The following is a 21554-nucleotide window of genomic DNA, read 5'->3' as shown; positions in this document are numbered from 1 at the left end:
CGCATCCGTATAAGCCATAATTTCTCGTATCTTATGTTCGTGGTCCTTACGCGCGATGTATGTTAGCGAGAGCAGAATCGTTAGGCAGTCATCTTCCGATGCTGGTTCTCTAAATTTTATCAATAATGTTTCCTGAAAAGAACGCCGCCTTCCCTAGGATTCCCATTTCAGTACCCGAAGCTTCTCTGTGACGTTTAAGTTTTGTTCGAACCTACCGGTAACAAATCTAGCAGCTCTCCTCTGAAATGCTTCGATGTCTTCCTCCAATCCGTCCTGGAACGGATCCCAAACACTCGAGCAGTACTCAAGAATACGTCGCACCAGCGTCCTACATGCGGTCTCCTTTACAGGTGAACCACTCATTCTAAAATTATGCCAAGTCGTCCATTCGCCTTCCCTACCACAGATTTTACATGTTCATTCCACCTCTTATCGCTTTGCAGCGTTACGCCCAGATATTTAAACGACTTGACTGAGGCAAGCTGGACACTATAATACTGTATCCGAACATTACAGGTGTTTTCTTCCTACTTATCCTCATTAACTTACATTTTTCCACATCTAGGGCTAGCTGCCATTCAACACGCCAACTGCAAACTTTGTCTAAGTCGGCTTGTACTTCCTACAGTCACCCAACTTCGACACCTTACCGCACACTATAGCATCACCAGAAAACAACTGTAGACTGCTGCCCATCCTGTCCGCCAAATCATTTATGTATAAAGAGAACAACAGCAGTCCTGTCACGCTTCCCTGGGACACTCCTGTCGATTTCCTTGTCTCCGATGAACACTCGCCGTCGAGGACAACATATTTAAGAAGTCTTCGAGCCACTTACAAATCTGTCAAACTTATTCCATTTACTCGACCCTTCATTAACACCCTGCAATAGAGCATCGTGTCATATGATTTCCAAAAACCTATAAATATGGAATCTGCCTGTAGCTCTTCATCCATAGTTCTCAGTATACCATATGAGCAAAGGGCAAGCTGAGTTCCGAACAAGCGATGCTTCCACAAACCATGCTAATCCGTGGACATACGTTTCTTAGCCTCAAGAAAGTTTATTATATTCGAACTGAAGAAGAATTTCTGTTATACTAATGTGTAAAAGGTGGTGGCTTCAATCTGTATATTAAAAAAGTAACGGTTTTCAGCATGTAACTACACCTACAAATTAATTGAATCTAATTTGAATGTAAAATCACCCGTTCACCATCATTACAATTTATCATGCAAAATGATCGATGGAATGTAAAACCAACTAACTCACTAATTTAATGAGCTTTCAGTGTGCTACTGAGCATTTTCTATAAGTATAGTGGCACTTTGAAATTATAAAGATCAAAGTCTGGAAGAAGTGAGGTTAAATTTCTTGGACACATTGTGACTCAATCAGGAATTTTTACTTGGTACAGAGAAAATCGACGAAATTAGTGACATTCAGTTTCCTAAGGACAGGAGGCAGAATGGTGCATTATTGAGTATAATTAAATTGTATAAAAGATTTATGAATTTGAATACTCATCCACTGATGAGTCAGAAAAATTCTTGAGATAGGGAAGCCCAAGCACAAGAAAAACTTGAGGGTGTCAAACAGGCTCTTTTTGGATGTCATCTCCTGTCACATCCTGATTTAATTAATGGTTTTTGTCTATGCCCCAAGATTTTGAAGTAAATGGACAATGAAGTATCACAGTATTCCTTTTGCAAGCCGAGTGCTCACTAAGTGAGATTACAGCTATACAGTCATTGAGCTTGAGACACTACCTGGTGCATGGGATTTTATGAAGTTCACATGTTATTTGTTTGGCCAGAGGTCTAAACTCTATATAGGACACAGAGCATTAGAATTTTTATGAGTGGAAAGTTGACTCATGGTCTTTCAGCCAGGAAGGCACTGCATCCACAAGATTTCAACTACGCAGATGTGTATGTACCCGCTAAAAATAAAGTTATTGCTGACATTCTTTTAAAATCTCCTCTAGGGTTGTATCATGGGAATGAGGATGACCTAAAAGAAAGCCATGTCAGTGACATGTACTTGTGAATATAGTATTTGGCTATTTCATTGTGTTCACTTGGTAATACTGCTAAACAGCAGGATAAAGATCCATTATGGGAGAAGGCAGTTTTTTGGATTCAAAGATAATATTTTTCTTCTCAAAAGAAGTGGGGATAATTCGTGGGGATAATTTCCAGTGGTTTGTGTGTATGAATTAGTAACAAATTGATTTGGAACTCACACTTGAGTTATGTATACATTGTGTGAGGACGTATTTTCACATACTTTGTGAAACATGATATTATTTGAATATGGAGAAAGGAATTTGCAATTTCTTGGCTATGTTCAAGCATTGTCACAACGAAAAACAGTAAGATGTGTCTCATCATGCACCCCTTATTTACAATCATTACGTCGAGACTAAGTGAGCTTTCTGCAGATAATTTTTTGGTCCTCTTTAAAGAACTAGAATAGGACTTTCCTAAGTTTTTGTTGCTGTTGTGTTGAATTACTAGTTTGCATCACTTGTACCATTGGGAGACCTACTTTTCAGTCTATTGTATGAGCATTTCCGAATCACTCTCTGTACAAGATTGGTCATGCCGAGTGGTGGAGCAACAACAACACGACCCCAGGGGGACACCACCCCAAAGCACCGTTATCCAAGATGGCGGCCGTGACGTCAGATGATGACACGATTTACGTCATTCAACATGGATGCTTTTGTTGGCAAGGCAGGTCAATTTGGCTACCTCCACTAATCTATGGTGGGAAAGAAAGGGCAGTTGGGCTACCTCCACTAACCTAAGTCATCTCGTCCTAGGAACTGGCTGGCAGTTTGAAGTTTGCTGCATCCACTAACCTACGAAAACGGCGCCAAAGAAAGGGCACTTGGGCTATCTCTAGTAACCTACCTCGCCTCTTCCTAATAACTGGACGTAAGTCTTTATTTAAACAATTAGAAGCAGTATCACCACCAAGTGTGTTCGCCATTCTCTTCGAAAATGTGCACGAATTTTGCTCTAAGAGCTTACTCGTGCAGCTGAGGGGAGTTAGTATAGTTTCATCCCCCGACTAGAGGCCACTCATTCAATTCGAATATTATTTGTATAAATTTCTTTACTTTTTTAAAATTTGTATAAATTTCTTTAAATTTGTTTAAATTAGTATAAATTTGTTTTAATTTATTATTTACTTACAGCATTAATCTCGTTTTACCGCCACAAGAAGCTGAGATATCAGTTGTCATTAGTTAATAGTTGTATTACATGCACTCATTCAACTCTGGACTTAAGTCTTCATTTAAACATTAGTTCCACCACCACCATCAAGTGTCTTCACCCAAGTGTCCTTTCTTTACTGCCATTCTCTTAGGTTAGTAGAGGTAGCCCAATTGACCTATCTTCCCAACAAAAGCATCCATCTTGAATGAAATTTCTGCCTTAGCGCTACGCCATTTGTCTGAAACCGTTCGGTGTCTCTAAATCTGTTCCACGTATACTCCAAGCTTCTTCAACCAAGTGTGAGCTGTAAAGAGTATTACGTTGCGCTCTGTGCAGAATTTTACTTGGCAGCTTCTCCTTTCAGTCCCCTCCCCCAGTCCACGTTCTCTTACTATTTTTCCATCCTTTTTTTATCCTTCTATCGAATTCCGTTCAACCATCAAAAATTGAATTTTTGTCTCCCTTTACGAACTGCATAATTTCCTTTATCTCACTACACAGCCTCCCAATCTCTTCATATGTAGAAGTATAGACATGTACTATTGTGGTTGTTCCTCGCTTTGTGTCCATCTTAGGTACGAAAATACGTTCACTATGCTGTTCGTAGTTGCTTACCCGCATTGCTGTTTTCTTGTTCATTAGATGGTTAGACCTACTCCTACTTCATTTTGTTTTGATAACCCTGCACTCACCCTACCAGAATTCTCGTTCTACCTACCAACCACTTCACTAATTTTTCAATATACAGGTATAACTTTAATGTATCAGTTTCTCTTTTTAAGTTCTATAAAGAACCTACCCAATTAAGACCAATGCTGTACGACTGAAAAGGCTACCACATCTCTGCTAATGTGACAGCTGTAAAGAAGACTGTCTTCTTCCACCTCACAGAGGGTATCTACATCAAAATATTACATCACATGAGCGTTATTCAGTGCACCGCCCTTGAATTCATCAAACACTTGATATACTCAATAAAACTTCTTTATCTCAACGGCAGCAGACAGAAATAAAACAATATAAGATGAAGGTGATCTGACAAAAATCGCAATCTACTAAATACAAGGTATATCTACAGAAGAACTACTCTAGAACTTGGTAACTACACACCAGTATATTGCTGTACAAGCCTCTAGCATACAACGGCATGTTTGTTGTTGTTGTTGTGGTCTTCAGTCCTCAGAATGGTTTGATGCAGCTCTCCATGCTGCTCTATCCTGTGCAAGCTTCTTCATCTCCCAGCACCTACTGCAATCTACATCCTTCTGAATCTGCTTAGTGTATTCATCTCTTGGTCTCCATCTACGATTTTTACCCTCCACGCTGCCCTCCAATACTAAATTGGTGATCCCTTGACGCCTCAAAACATGTCTTACCAACCGATCCCGTCTTCTGGTCAAGTTGTGCCACAAACTCCTCTTCTCCCCAATTCCATTCAATACCTCCTCATTAGTTACGTGACCTACCCATCTAATCTTCAGCATTCTTCTGTAGCACCACATTTCGAAAGCTTCTATTCTCTTCTTGTCCAAACTATATATCGTCCACGTTTCACTTCCATACATGGCTACACTCCATACAAATACTTTCAGAAATGACTTCCTGACACTTAAATCTATACTCGATGTTAACAAATTTCTCTTCTTCAGAAAAGCTTTCCTTGCCATTGCCAGTCTACATTTTATATCCTCTCTACTTCGACCATCATCAGTTATTTTGCTCCCCAAATAGCAAAACTCCTTTACTACTTTAAGTGTCTCATTTCCTAATCTAATTCCCTCAGCATCACCCGACTTAATTCGACTACATTCCATTATCCTCGTTTTGCTTTTGTTGATGTTCATCTTATATCCTCCTTTCAAGACACTATCCATTCCATTCAACTGCTCTTCCAAGTCCTTTGCTGTCTCTGACAGAATTACAATGTCATCGGCGAACCTCAAAGTTTTTATTTCTTCTCCATGGATTTATTGAGAGAGAAATCTTCTTCTGCCTCTAGCTATAGTTTTAAACACCGTGTAACAAAGTCTGTCAATATGTAGATCGCAATCATTGAGTTTAATCAAATTGTGACATCGCTTCTACCTCCTAAGTTGCCATAAAAGATTGAAGCTCCAGCAGCGACCTACAAAGTGAAGGCAGCTGTACTTCTCGGCAATACAAAAGTGTAACTCCTTAATTTCACACCTGGCTTGTTCCAGCGACGTATACTGGTATAATAAATAAGTGACTGTCACTGTACTCTGTTTCATTTTTATGTGATGTCTTCCTGTTTCAATTATCATGAAATCTTCCACCGAACACTGAAGAAAGATATCTGCATTTGGGTATCACAAAGCTTCTTTTTAATTGAGCTGGTTGAAGATTTTTACTTCCATCTATTGGTAAATCTGAGCATATTATTTTAATCTATCTACAAGAATCATAAAACTATATTTATTTCTTGTAGTACACAAATGATTAAAATCATATTCTCTCAAACAGTCTGGTTAACTTTGTGAAAGATTGTGATCTCATAAAGGAAAGGGAGGTGATTGTTATGACTTCAAGGTTTCTAAGTAATGCTCGATCTTGTTAGTGCAGTACACGTGTGACTGATGACCTTCGGTGGAGTTTTAGTATGTGTGATAAGTTGCAACAACTTCTACGAAAAACCACATTTGTTATTACTGATTTGAAATAAGAGTGTGTCAGTGTAGGTGGCATTGGATAATATATGCATTTGCAAATGCCAAGCTCTATGATTTACTTCGTTTATTTCAGCTTAAACTGTTATCTAGATTAAGTTCCAAAAATGTGATTGATTCTACTTTGGCTATAGCAATATTTTTGGGGCTATTTTAATTTACTGCCGTTTTGACTGTTTGTTCCTGTTGTGTACCATATATGTTTTTGAGATGATCATTGTCGACTAATTTACCTGCAACTATTTTTCTAACCTATCATATGTATTAATGATACAATCAGAGATCGTTTTGGATCCACTATATTCATTTAAAACAAGTACTTCATCTACAAACAAAACTGAAGGAGATTTCACACAGATGGTTAAATCATTAACAGGGAACAGAATAATAATGAGACTGAGAATGGAGCCTAGAAGGATAAGATGTGTCGCTGTTTAAGCATAATTTGGTGCATTTCACTGATAATTACTCTTTGCCTTCTGCTGCATAATGACATGTACCCCACTGCCCCTAATCCCACACTTATTTCATTTGGTGCATTTGACTGATAATTAATATTTGCCTTACACTGCATAATGATGTACCCCACTGCCCCTAATCCCAGAGTTATTTCTTTTGCTTATTGGTAATGTATTCTTTACTGAGTTGATGGCCTCATAAAACATTCCTAACATTTTATTATTCTTGTGTAGTTAGCAGCTGATGTTATATATGGCATCCACAACATTTTTTGGTTTCTGGAAACTAAACTGATTTCACGACCTTTGTAAAAAATTAATTGAAGCACTCTAGTGTTTATGCAGCATTTACAATTGAGGCATTTCCAATTTTAATTTTAGACATTTCATGCTTGTAGACTAATATGCAATTCTGCTTCGGAGACAAACTGTACTGTCTTTGATTTATTTTTATGCCTTAAAATTAACCTACTACTTGGCTTTAGTTTTGCTTCAGTTATAGCATTCTTCATTGTAATTTTATAACTCTTAAAATATTCAGTGAAATTCAATAATGACTCTATTAAATGCACATTCTTTGTGTAGCTGCATTTCAGTGCATATACCAAATTTACATAGCTGCTTTACCTGTAAAGGTGATCTGAAATATAAGTATCTTCCTGTATTCACAAGCTCCTACACCAGTCACAACAAGGCATATTAGGAGCTAAGAAGATTTCCCAAAAAAAGTTATATGTACAAATCATTTATGACTTATAAATTGAAAGAAACTCAGAGTGTGAAGAACAATAAATGTAATTCGTATTTTCAATTGAAAGTAGAGGTGTAATCCATTTAAAATGCATAATACCGACAAGAATGATTAGTTACTTGTTCCCTAGATTGTATTCACAGTAATCATTATGTGGAACTTGTCAACAAAACAAACATAAAACACATATATATCTAAAAAAGGAAAACTGGAAAGCAGGTGTTGTAAAAGATGTTGCAATAGTCGTTTTCAATTTGCAACATCATTAAATGATAACAACAGAAATAATAAAGGCTTTGGGGGAATGGGTAACCTATAAAGAGGGTGGACATAAAGGCCATGTTTGTGTCTAGTAGAGGAACATTTCTGTAGCATCGCCAAGAAACGCCAAAAGCCAACTGTGGAGTATGTTCTTGTTGACAAATTATCTGAAGATAACTTTTTAGGTTACAAGTATTTTAAAATCGCTTTGAAGCTTGGTTTCCTTTCTGAAGAATGAAGTTACATACATTTTTGATTACAGATTCCCTCTCTCCATGAAAGACAATTCATAACAAGCCAGTAAGGATGTTTTCTGTCAATTAATCTTTTACTCCTAGTCATTTGCAATTAAAACCCTTCCAGAAAGAAGTACTTGATTAATCGATTAATTAGGATCCATTGCAAATATTCTATAAAGACTCTATTACAGGATTCACAAAGCTGATAAAGAAGGAAAACCATAGACAGTGTCCACTAGAGACAAAAAGAGATTCCACTTTGGGGACACCACTTAGAGAAACCTCTTCTTTAGAGAATGAAGTTATAAGAAAATTGGTTTATAGTTGTTTATTGAGTTGCGTTTGATGCTCACTTAAAACTTAATTGATAGTATATATATTTTAAATATTACCATGATCAGAAATATCTTACTGAAAAGTAACTTAAGTGCACTTTCCTTTTAATTTTCAGTTCACTGCACACATAGTCTCATCTAAAATATATTGTGAAATTTGCTGAGTGTTTTAGTGTAAATTTTCATGTGGTAACACAGCTTGTATATTATCCTAATTTATTGACTAGTGGAATACCAATAGCTGTAGAACACGTTTGTAAAAGTGTTTCCCTTTATTTTTAACAAGTTTTCAGTGCTTCGACAGAGCTGATGATATATGTAATTTCTCATTTGTGTTTTTAAAATCTTAGGAAGTGAAAACCTTCAACAGTTTTGTAAAACATGGCTGGTTTCGATTGTCACAACAACTCTCACTACAAATTCATGCTTCAAAATATCATGTAACACACGCAACTAAATTTTGTACATCAGATTATGTCACAAGGCAATAAAGAAAGCTGGTTACTTACAGACCGTAACAGACACTCCAAATTACTTACGTCATAAGAAGCAGAATGTTTTATCGCTTGTAGTGTCCTGTAATATCAAGTTTCAAAACTTTTCTAGTACCAGTAGTGACACGGATCTCTTTTAGTTATAGGTCCACTTTAAAGAAAGGAAATTAACTGGAAATATCCTATAAACGTTTGTAGCGCCTCGGCTACAAGAGGAAGTTTGTACTGAATAGTTGACGTTTCCGCGAAGTGTTAGAAGAACGGGAAACGAAGAGGAGCAACATGGAAGCAGGTCAAGTTGTCAACAGAGTATTCGAAATGCCACTGCGGCCCCGCCAGGCTGGGAGATGTGACTGACAGCTGGCGGGAGGCGTCTGCTGTGAGGACATCATCCTCCGGGCAGATGCGCCTGCGTTTGCAATTCAGAGCGAAGGTGGCGGGGGAGGGAGGGGGGTGGGGGGCAGGAGTGTCAGGGAGGGGGGGGGGGGGCAGGGGGAAGAGCAGGAAACGTCCCGCTCGCTGACTCGTGTCTGGGGGAACTCCCGCGGCGCCAGTGCCGCCAACTTGCCGGCAGTTTGCCTGCTGGCAGCCGTGCCGCCCCTGGCGCTGACGGGGCACAAATTGACGCCGCCTGTGGAGCCAACACCCCGCAGCCCGACTCCGAGCGGAGTCTGGCCGCTGGCTGATAGGGCCCGGTTTCCCAGCAACTCCGCAAAAGTATACCAGTTGCTGAGTCCCACTTCAATACGCGCCAGTCACCATCGAACGTCGGAAATTCCTCGTGTTAATCTAGGAACTGAGTGCAGATGTGACGTTGCACAGGAGAGTTATATCGGGTAAATTATTCTCTGCCGATTTTAGGCGGTCATTACACGACAATCCACCGCGAACTGTAATGGTCTAGCGCGACAGCCAACTAGCTGTAGAACGGGTGTAACTACGAAAATTAGCAGACTCATTATCCGCGCGCCAGAATAGACAGCCGTTCTAAACTGCCGTCAATCCGAGCATAAGCGCTAGGTAGAGAAAACTCGCGCATGCGCAGAAAGGGGTATCTCAGTGCTTTCTTTTTGATATTTGCTTATTGTTCGGTGGCTAGTAGGTAATTTAAGTTTTCGTGTTGAGTACTTTCCGCCTTTTTTTTCAGTAAGTAGGTTTTCGTAAACGCAGAAAAAAACTTCAGGCATGCAGCGAGGAAAGGTGTCTATATGACCCCCTGTATCATAATACGGTATGTTGGTAAACGTTTTTCTGAGTAATAAGTGTATAACGTTACATGGTGATTTTCGAATTGTATCGTAATGCATTAGCTTACGAAAGTTCATGTTTGATTTGATTGCATCTGTTTCTTTATTTTCAGCATGCCAGAAAAGAGAAACTGGCAGTGATGGCTAGAAAGTCAGTGCAACTCCTCCCAGTGCGACAGGCGATGTCTGCAAAACTCTGAATAGCACATTACACAATGCATTCCATTTTCCAAAGTTGTAGAAATAACACAAGTGCACCTTTAATTGGACCTTTAAAATGTTGCAAATTGCAGTGAATGCACCCACAACAACTTCTGAAATGGTGGGCTGTGTGCTATTCTGTGGCTAAAAGCCAGATTCTTAAAAGATTTACCAGTCGCCAGGAAACAATGTTACAGCACAGGGCATATACTGGTATTTTATCAGTGATCTAGGTTGGTATGATCCCAAAACATACAAACACATAATTTAATTCCTACTTTCAAGTAGGTGAGTTAGCCTCCCTCAGGACTGTGTCACACTTGCTAATTCCATCTTCTATTATAGACAGCAGCTTCTCGAAACAGACCAGGTCCATCCTCACAAAGTTCCGAAATTCTTGCAGATCTTCGGGCCTCAGTTCTTTCAGCCAGGGACGAACTCAGTAACGTCTGGCTTCTCGTTTTCGCCGTTATGCTGCCCGAATCCGAAAACTTACTGTCACTGCCAGGGCAGCAGCTCCAAAAACAAGTGGGTCCTCGATGTGCAAAATGTAAATTTAGATAAACATGGTACCTCTGGAACCAAGTGTCGTAATATAAAACTAACTGTTGAGACTTTTGTGTTAGCAGAAGAACCAACACTGTGTAACGAGTAAGGGTCGAAATGCACGCGTTTTAGCTCACGCAGGCTGGCGTGAGGAGGGAAGAACTATACTGACGTGAGGTCTGGAACATGACAAGGAATGAGAATTCAGAAAGCGGACATAATCAGTTTGATAATTAACATTAATCCATTAATGATGAACGTCGCTCTTGAGGGTACATGATTCACAATATTATGTGTTCAGAATACATTCTTGACGATAGTAATTGTAATAACTGAATAGGGCGCCTTACTAGGTCGCAGCAAATGACGTAGCTGAAGGCTATGCTAAACTGTCGTCTCTGCAAATGAGAGCGTAAGTAGTCAGTGAACCATCGCTAGCAAAGTCGGCTGTACAACTGGGACGAGTGCTAGGACGTCCTCTAGACCTGCTGTGTGGCGGCGCTCGGTCTGCAATCACTGATAGTGGCGACACGCGGGTCCGACGTATACTAACGGACCGCGGCCGATTTAAAGGCTACTACCTAGTAAGTGTGGTGTCTGGCGGTGACACCACAGAGATTGTAATTCAGAACAGTAGTAACCTACATAATACAATAACAATTAGTTAATAAATAATGATAAAAACAATTTCTTGTTAAATAGGAACTTTGAACCCACATAAATAATTTGCACGAATGACGTTCCAAAAAGTCACACGGTCCCCCTTGTGCTTCGGGCAGTAGAACGAACGACTGTACAAGAGATCAGACGGTTCTGTTTTCGTATCGCTCGTTATTACCGTCTGCTGCGCTTGTGCGACAGGTATATCCCGCGTGGGTGGTGATTACGCCTACGCGAATCAGGCTGTAGTTACAGATATGCATGTTTGGGGCGCTGGTTCGAAGGTGTACGGTTTACGCGCATCGTGTAATAGTGGCTTCAGAGAAACTAGAGGAATAGGGCGAGACATTAAATGAGTGCTGGCATGTATAACACCAGAACTACTACAGAAAGTTTAGTGTGACGGAAAAGAAATCGCAGCACCAAAGAGGACTTATACGACATAAATGAAAGCTGGTAGGTGTGTTTCTACAACTGAAAGATGAAGTGTGCTAAAATTTGGTGCTAGTCTCATACGAGGGGCGCTACTAACACCACTATGAGGATGGAAATGAAGTTTTGCTGTAAATAACACGCTGTAATGGTCGCCAGCGTTGGTTATCTTTGCGACTGGGCATGGTGAGTAATTGTTAGTCAACGGGTTTAGGCGACAAAGACGCGATTATCAACACCTCACTAAGTTAGAAGGATGTCACATAATAGGGTTACGAGAAAGTGCCTGTTCCTTTTGCGATATTGCAGAAAGGCTTGGCAGGAATGTACACTACTGGCCATTAAAATTGCTACACCAAGAAGAAATGCGGATCATAAACGGGTATTCATTGGACAAATATATTATACTAGAATTGACATGTGATTACATTTTCATGCAGTTTGGGTGCATATATTCTCAGAAATCAGTACCCAAAACAACCAGCTCTGGCCATAATAACGGCCTTGATACGCCTGGGCATTGAGTCAAACAGAGCTTGGATGGCGTGTACAGGTACAGCTGCCCATGCAGCTTCAATACGATACCACAGTTCAACAAGAGAAGTGACTGGCGTATTGTGACAAGCCAGTTGCTCGGCCACCATTGATCAGACGTTTTCAATTGGTGAGAGATCTGGAGAATGTGTCGGTCAGGGCAGCAATGGAACATTTTCTGTATCGAGAAAGGCCCATACAGCACTTGCAACATGCGGTCCTGCATTATCCTGCTGAAATGTAGGGTTTCGCAGGGATAGAATGAAGGGTAGAGCCACAGGTCATAACACATCTGAAATAAAACGTCCAATGTTGAAAGTGCCGTCAATGCGAACAAGAGGTGACCGAGACGTGTAACCAATGGCACCCATACCATCACGCTGGGTGATACGCCAGTATGGCGATGACGAATGCACGCTTCCAATGTGCGTTCGACGCGATGTCGCCAAACACGGATGCGACTATCATTATGCTGTAAACAGAACCTGGATTCATCCGAAAAACTGACGTTTTGCCAACTGTGCACCCAGGTTCGTCGTTGAGTACACCATCGCAAGCGCTCCTGTCTGTGATGCAGCGTCAAGGGTAACCGCAGCCACGGTCTTCGAGCTGATAGTCCATGCTGCTGCAAACGTCGTCGAACTGTTCGTGCAGATGGTTGTTCTCTTGCAAACGTCTCCATCTGTTGACTCAGGGATCGAGACGTGGCTGCACGATCCGTTACAGCCATGCGGATAAGATGCCTGTCATCTCGACTGCTAGTGATACGATGCCGATGGGAACCAGCACGGCGTTCCGTATTACTCTCCTGAACCCATCGATTCCATATTCTGCTAACAGTCATTGGATCTCGACCAACGCGAGCAGCAATGTCGCGATACGATAAACCGCAAGCGCGATAGACTACAATCCGACCTTTATCAAAGTCGGAAACGTGATGGCACGCACTTTTACTCCTTACACGAGGCATTACAACAACGTTTCACTAGGCAACGCCGGTCAACTGCTGTTTGTGTATGAGAAATCGGTTGGAAACTTTCCTTATGTCAGCACGTTGTAGGTGTCACCACCGGCGCCAACCTTGTGTGAATGCTCTGAAAAGCTAATCATTTGCATATCACAGCATCTTCTTCCTGTCGGTTATATTTCTCGTCTGTAGCACGTCATCTTCGTGGTGTAGCAATTTTAATGGCCAGTGCTCCGGACGGCCACTTGGTATTACCGAGAAGTGGTAGAGGATCTGCAGCAGCAATTCGTTGAGCCAGAAAATCGTAAGCCCCTGGGAGACAGAGTGGCTGGAAGGTTCGAAAAAAAGTTGCGGATTGCGATAACAATTGTGCGAACCTGGGGATCATTCTTCCGGTTACACAGACGAGATGAAGTGGCGGTGACCGACTCCTTAGAGGCCACACACTGTCATCTGGCTCATGGCTTCTTGCTCTAGCAAGAGCATTCATCAGTTTGAGTAGCTTGTGGAGTATGTATTTCGATACATTACATTGTAGCAGAATGTGTTTTGCATTCGGACGCGGGGCAGCAGCAAATTTAATTGGGGACCATCTCAAAATTTTAAATCATGAAGAGTGTGGTTGACGAGGGGGAGAGACAGCGCTGTAACCTGCCCAAGATGTGCATTGTTCAAAAAATGGTTCAAATGGTTCTGAGCACTATGGGACTTAACATCTGTGGTCTTCAGTCCCCTAGAACGTAGAACTACTTAAACCTAACTAACCTAAGGACATCACACACACCCATGCCCGAGGAAGGATTCGAACCTGCGACCGTAACGGTAACGCGGTTCCAGACTGGAGCACCTAGAACCGCTCGCCACCCCAGCCGGCCGTACGGAAGTGAAACATGGACGATACGCACTTCAGAGAAGAAGAGAATAGAAGTTTTTGAAGTGTGGTGTTACAGAAGAAAGCCCAAGATTACGTGGGCATATCGAATAACTGTTGGAGAGATATTGTATCGAATCGAGGAAAAAAAGAAATTTATGGACCAAACTGACATATACGAGGGGCGTTCAGAAAGTAAGCTCCGATCGGTCGTGAAATGGAAACAACTATGAAAATCCGATAAAGCTTTGCACAGATGTGTTGGGTAGTGTCTCTAGTATAACCCCAGTTAGCATCACGTCGCTCTTCTCATTTCTGAGCTCGCAGTGAGTGCGTAAAGATGTCTAGAAAATAGTGTCTGCCGCCAAGTACGAGGGCCTGGTGAGAAATTTCGCCTGAAGCTATGCAGCTAACATTACATAACTGTCGTGCTGTTTCGTCTTCACGACAATTCTCAGCCGCATTCTGCAGGGGCAATGAAGATGCTCCTGCATCGTTTTCAAATGGAAATGTTAGATTACCCACAATACAGTCCGCAATTGTCTCCCCCTGAGTTTCATCTCTGGTCACATGAACCGCTGTCTTTGAAGACAACATTTTGACACAGACAACGAGGTGTAGGCCAGCGTGGAGAATTGGCGGAAAGCACTGGCGGCTGCCTTCTATGATGAGGCTATTGAAAAGTTGGTACAACGCTATGACAAAAGTCTAAGTCAGAACGGCGACTACGTAGAGAAGTAGCTGAAAAGTGTAGCTAATTGTTACAAGTAAAACATTTCTGATGTTCACTATGGTTTCAATTTGGCAATCAATCGGAGCTTACTTTCTGAACAGGCCTCGTAGAAGGCATCGTTTGACGGAAATTCTAATCCATCAAGGAATGGTCAGTTTGGTAGCGGAGAGATGTGTGGTGGGGCTACTAACTGTAGAGGGAGACCTAAGTATGAATACAGCAAACAGGTTCAAATGGATGTAGGTTGCAGAAGTTATGCACAGGCTTGCACAGTATACAGGGTGTTTGGAAATTCCCGTTATACATGGTGAGTTTCTTCGCCGTGTACAAACTAGGAATAAGTCGTGACAGGATACGGAACAAAAAAGGTCTAATGAATTTATGGTCGGAAGTGCATGGTTTCTATGCTAGAGACCATTTATTGCATCATACATTGTTACGGAGACGGAGTTCTAATACGCGTTGTACTATGCAGCCACAGTTACAGTATGTTTTCAAAATGGTTTCCATGTGCCTCAACTCATGCATGTACGCGCCTAGCATGTCGCGCCAGAGCGATGACAGGAGACGGAAGAAAGGAGGTCCAATGGACTGGAGACGATTTATTGGTTCAAATGGCTCTGAGCACTAAGGGACTTAACATCTTAGGTCATCAGTCCCCTAGGACTAAGAACTACCTAAACCTAAGTAACCTAAGGACAAATGGTTCAAATGGCTCTGAGCACTATGGGACTCAACTGCTGAGGTCATTAGTCCCCTAGAACTTACAACTAGTTAAACCTAACTAACCTAAGGACATCACACACATCCATGCCCGAGGCAGGATTCGAACCTGCGACCGTAGCAGCCGCGCGGTTCCGCACTGAAACGCCTATAACCGCTTGGCCACCGCGGCCGTCGTCCTTAGGATAATTTAGGTTAATTAGTGTGTAATCTTAGGGACTGATGACCTTAGCAGTTAAGTCCCATAAGGTTTCACACACATTTTTGAACACGTACACATCGGCCAGGCTGCATCCGAACAGTGTCAAAGGCAGGATGAATACGCTGCTGCAGTGCCTCCACATTTGGAATGGACTCCGCATACACGATACCTTTGAGATGGCCCCATAACCAGAAATCGCACTGCTTGACATCCGGTGAACGAGCAGGCCATGCAACTGGACTTCTTCGTCCGATCAATCGATCAGGAAAGACACGATTGAGATGCGTCGAGACGTTAACGGCGAAGTGGGTTGGAGCACCATCATGTAGCAGCCACGTAACCGTTCGGATCAGCAATGGCACTTCCTCCAGCAGGGGAGGCAAAGTCACCCACAAGAAACGCCGAGAGTTTCGGCCGATTAGGCGACGTGGAAGGAAGGTTGGCCTCAAAGTGCGGTCGCCAAATATCCCGGCCCAGACAGTCTGGCTGCACCGATGCTAAAGATTCACTGTGACGATACCAAAGGGATTCTGCATACTATCCCACAGACGACTGTTACGAAAGTTGAAGGTAGCACTCCGCGTAAAGGTGGCCACGTGCCTGGTGAAGAAACCATTTACAAAACTGCTCCCGATGTGGAAAGTCTGTCGCTAGTAACATCTGCACACGCTGGAAGTGAGAAGGGTAGTAACAATTGTCATCGAGAACGTTACACACGGTAATGTGGCTTAGCCTGTACCGGCGGGACAACTGCCTGGTACTGATACGGCGGTCGCCTTCCACTGTGTTAATCACATTTTCCTCCAAGGCTGGTGTCCGAACATTTCATGATTTCCTGCTCCCTGAAACGACACTGTCTCAGACAAACGGCGAAACACTGTTGCAAACACTGAATGCTGTGTTTGCTGCCGACAGAGATAGGTCTCCTGATACGACCTTGGTGCCCACTGCCCGTTGTCATTTGCCTTTGCGTAAGTAAACACCATGTCGTCAAACTCTCGATTCGAATACAGGACCATTGTGTACAACGCTAATCACGTGCGCTGCAAGATGATTTAGCAAGGGAAGTAAATTGGACGCAACATTACCAATTACTATAGCAGAAAAGGGCGCTGGGGCATGACGTATGAGGAACAGTGCCACACTCTAGGAAGAAGTCATTCATATTGTAACTGTAGCTGCATGGTACAGCGTGTATTATTCTGTGGTCACTGTAACAAAGTATGATTGAATAAATCGTCTGCCGGCCGGTGTGGCCGAGAGGTTCTAGGCGCTTCAGTATGGAACCCCGCGACCGCTACGGTCGCAAGTTCGAATCCTGCCTCGGGCATGGATGTGTGTGATGTCCTTAGGTTAGTCGGGTTTAAGTAGTTCTCAGTTCTAGGGTACTGATGACCCAGGATGTTAAGTCTCATAGTGCTCAGAGCCATTTGAACCAATAAATCGTCTCTAGCATGGAAACCAAGCATTTCCGGATTCAAGTTCACTGGCCCTCCTTTCTTCCGTATCCTGTTATCGCTCTGGCGCTAGTGTTTGTACACGGTAGAAAAAATCACCCTCTATTATTCTAGGATTGTAGCGGGGAGTTGTAGAGTTGCTCTTGGGGGGTGAAAAGAAAAAGAATTATTACTATTATTTTTTTTAGAATGTCAAAAATGTGAATATTTTGGTGGGCCACTTGGAAACAGAATCAGGGATTGATTACACTATTATAATAACATACGTTGAGCATTAAATACCTGAATAAGAGTAGCAGGTTGATTTATTTGAGATCGTTCGGAAGAAACATTATCATTTCTGTGCATTTTTATAGTCGCGATGTAGTCATACCAGGAACAACACTAAGGGACCAGAAGATTTATAGACTTTAAAAGAAATGCAACGCTACATAATTAAAAAACGAGCTCATTCAGAAATAACAGGAAAACGATAATGTTCCTTCTGCCTCATGCTATGTTCGGCCCATCAGCGTGATCGTAATTTCTGGTGATGAACTAACAAAAAATAATCATCATTCAAGTAAATGAGGAGATGGAAATCATCAAGGTTAACTTACTAAAATAAGCACACTTATCTTTAACACACGCTTTTCTAATGGTACGTACCTTTTCATATTAAATTACAATAGATGACCATTGTGGTTAAATACTTTATACGTAACAGTCAAAATGTCCTCTTGATGCTGTCTGTTCGTAACCAGTTACAAGAAACTACATGTTTTCTGATTGGAAAAATAACGGTTAGCATATTTATTGAATATTTTCACATAAAATATAAAACACCGATGGGGAACGCAGCAAGTCCGCGTCGGCCTTTCATGAAATTCAAACAGTAAAAGGTGAGGCGCCCAATGCCTCATTTGCCCTGAAACAACAGAATTCTTTTTTATATCATTAATCGATACATGTACAAAGAGATTTACAGGCACCACGCAAGAACGGCAAAGATAAAGAATAATAAATTCTGTCGCTGCTATGCGATGGTACATTTCTTTTACTTAACAATTGTTCGATAACTTTAGGCCATCAGGTGTTTACTATTGAGCGTATATTAATGTTTGTCAGGCGAAAATTACTAATATTACAGAGTCAGTACATAATATTTTGAATAGGAACCAATGCAAATTCAATTGGAAACCTGTCTGCTAGGTATGTATGAAACAGGGTAGCCATGGTAGGTGGCTGTTATGTCGGATCGGCTGATGTTATTTGACGTCTGTCCTACGTCGCTGCCCTGGTTCCGGCCTCAGTCAAGTGTCTGTGAGTGTTATAGCAACGTGGTTGAGTCCACGTTTGCAGAACCCACCGACATAATCCTTCTGAATGCCGAAGTTCACGGTAACGGAAGAACTGCTCGCCGCCTTTATCAAAATCGTCCTCCAAAATGTCCCACTCCACGGCATACACTTTCCGCCACAATTACGCAACTGCTTCTAGAGAGGAATACCATCACCATCAGCAGGAGTGACAGTGGTGCTCCAAGGAGGCGCCGCACACGCGCATTGGAAGAGGCGGTGCTGCATCACATTGAAGAGAACCCGTCAACGAGTACACGAGCGGTTTCTTTGGCTTCTAATGAGTGGTATTGTTAAACAAATGATGTACTGGATCACTCCTAATCACTAACATGTAATAGTGGTCGCGTTACCAACGTGTTTTCAAACGATTGTAGCACGGAAACGGTACGTTTTCAGATATGGTTTCCAATTCAAAATATTATCTACTCACTACTCTCTACAAGCTGTCGAAGTTTGTAACGGGAATTTCCGAACACCTTTTAGACTAGCGTCTAGAGCTGCATCAAACCAGTCTTCAGACTCGAGACCACAAGAACATTAACTTCTAGTCTCCAATCTAAGCTGCCACATCGGAGTCTTTAACGTGTTACAAAGCTGTTGACGCATCCATTTTTGTTTAGCGATGAGTCAGCGACACATATCTATTATACTATCACAGTTATTCCTTTTTGCGGTTCCTCCACCCCTTAATATCAAGGTTGCGTTATGTGTGTGTGTGTGTGTGTGTGTGTGTGTGGGTGGGTGGGTGGGTGGGAGGGTGGGCGGGTGGGTGGGTGGGTGTGGGTGGGTTGCAGGTAGGGTGTGTATTTCACAAAGCAAATTTTACGATATATTTTACCTTGTACTATATCACTTTCTTGGCAACGGCCTTGCCGCAGTGGAAACACCGATTCCCATCAGATCACCGAAGTTAAGCGCTGTCGGGCGTGGTCGGCACTTGGGTGGGTGACCGTCCGGGCCGCATTGAGCTGTTGCCATTTTTCGGGGTGCACTCAGCCTCGTGATGCCAATTGAGGAGCTACTCGACTGAATAGTAGCGGCTCCGGTTAACGAAAACCATCATAACGACCGGGAGAGCGGTGTGCTGACCACACGCCCCTCCTATCCGCATCCTCATCTGAGGATGACACGGCGGTCGGATGGTCCCCATTGGCCACTTGTGGCTTGAAGACGGAGTGCTTTTTTATACCACTTTCTTAGTACTCTTCACTATTTTAACAAAATTCGTCTCTCCTGATTCCATCACTGCGCTAAAGATCTCGATGTCGTACGGCCAGACTTTCCTATCGCTATCAGTTTTTAACGCACAGCTGAAGTCGGCAGGTGTTTCACCTTATCTACTAGCTATATCCAACGGCAACACACCTGCGAAACAGTTGCTACCTGCTCTCAGAGCGTTGGCGGTATTAAAACCATTAATTTCAATTGTACTCGCAACTACGGGCGCATGCCTTAACCGTGAGTAATTGTTTTCTGTGCGCGCGCGGGTTCACTCCTGCAATACTGGGAACTTTCTGCTGGCTCTAAATTTCAATCAGCTCTTACCCTCACGACGACTGGCCGGGCAATTACGAGTAGGCTTCTGAACCGCAGCACTTCTGCGTAACTGCCTCGCAAAGCGTGTTTATCCACCTTTCAAGGAGAACATATTGCACTGCGCCAGTACCACACTTTTAAGGACATAAGCTAAAATCTCCATCTCTGCGGATAACATCTGCACCCTCATGGAGAGGTGTGGATTTCCGTTCAGCCACAGAATTGCGTGCTAGCCTGCTTGTTCCCTCAAAAATGTTGCACGAACAAATACGAGCATCAGTCATACAGATCTCCACATTCGTTTTACTAAGGTCTAAAGCTCGTCTTGATGTTCTTGCGTGTATATGATTTGAAAGGTGGGTTGTTTTGAAGATCGGCCTTATGCAAACACAATTAGTTTATTTTTATATTTACCCAGACATGTTTGTCGTCTTCTGTGGGTCAAATTTTTATTTCTGTAAAGTACAATATCATACTTATAATAATCTAAGTGCCGTAGGCCTCAGAATTACAACATGTGCAATTTGCTTTGTTTTGTTTAGGCGCTCACCTTAGAATTACATCGCTAAATGAGCTGCATTATTGTACGCCGGTTTTGTGCTCTTTTTCGTCTTTCTTTCCACTGTCTAAAAAAAGTGCGCTGAATAGTAGTTGATCGAGACACCAACCAGAGACACGCAACAGGACGCAAAATGTAAGTACAGAAACGCACACAACCTCCACCTACGAAGCAGTTCTTCACAAATACGCAATAATTTTCTTCATGGTTAGTTTGCAATTGACATGCTGCCAAAAAAAAGGAAAAAATGACGAAAAAGAGCACAAAAATAGGTGTATAAAAATGCAGTTCATTTAGCGGTGTAATTTTAAGGTGAGCGTCTAAACAAAACGAAGCAAATTGCACATATTTTTATTCTTTGGCCAACAAGAGTTATTATAAATTTGATTTGTACTACATAGAAATAAAAATTTGACCCACAGAAGATAGGTAGACTCCGTATTAGAATTTATGGAGTACTGTCGAAGGTACTTCCAGTACTTTCCTTTTCGTTGAACAAATGGGGCACTGGAGAAAGGCTTGCCGGCAAGACTTCGCAAGAACTCCAATTTATCGGATTTTACCTCCGTGGCTATTTCGCGAGATGTATGTGGAAGGAACTAAGACGTCCTCCGGCTCTATGTGTAACGTCCGCTCTCGTCTTTTCATTTGTAAATCGCTCTGTGATGCGTAACACCTCTTTCGTAGGGCTTTGCCACTGAAGTCTAACAAGAATTTCCGTAAAAGTCACACACACACACACACACACACAAGAACCAGTGACAAAACGCACTGCTCTTCTTTGGATGTTCTTTATCTCCTCTGTAAACCCTGCATGGTTAGGTTGCCAGAACGACAAGAAATTTCAAAAATACTCTGTTAAGCTGTTGTTTATTGGATGCATTATATATCCTTAAGATTGATTCTTGGCCTAGCTCTCGCTGCTCCTATAACTAGATGTATGGGTTTTTTATATCTTTTCCGTTACCACTTTTAACTTGTGCTTTCATTTTCTACTGTTACTGTATATTGTCTGTTTCGTTTCCTACAGGTGTATAGCTATCGTTAATCTTCGTGTCTTTGCAATTTTTTTTTCGTTTGACTTGCGCACATA

General features: G+C 42.1%; 1 pseudogene; it reads left to right on the top strand.

Moving 5' to 3' along the window:
- The first annotated feature begins 19225 nt into the window (after positions 1–19225).
- LOC126417405 (5S ribosomal RNA) lies at positions 19226–19343 on the top strand (annotated as a pseudogene).
- Positions 19344–21554: the final 2211 nt, after the last annotated feature.

The sequence above is a fragment of the Schistocerca serialis genome, chromosome 8 (genome assembly GCF_023864345.2).
Source record: "Schistocerca serialis cubense isolate TAMUIC-IGC-003099 chromosome 8, iqSchSeri2.2, whole genome shotgun sequence".
Taxonomy (NCBI): domain Eukaryota; kingdom Metazoa; phylum Arthropoda; class Insecta; order Orthoptera; family Acrididae; genus Schistocerca; species Schistocerca serialis.
Note: the sequence above shows the minus strand (reverse complement) of the source record. Positions and strands in the feature narration are given on the sequence as shown.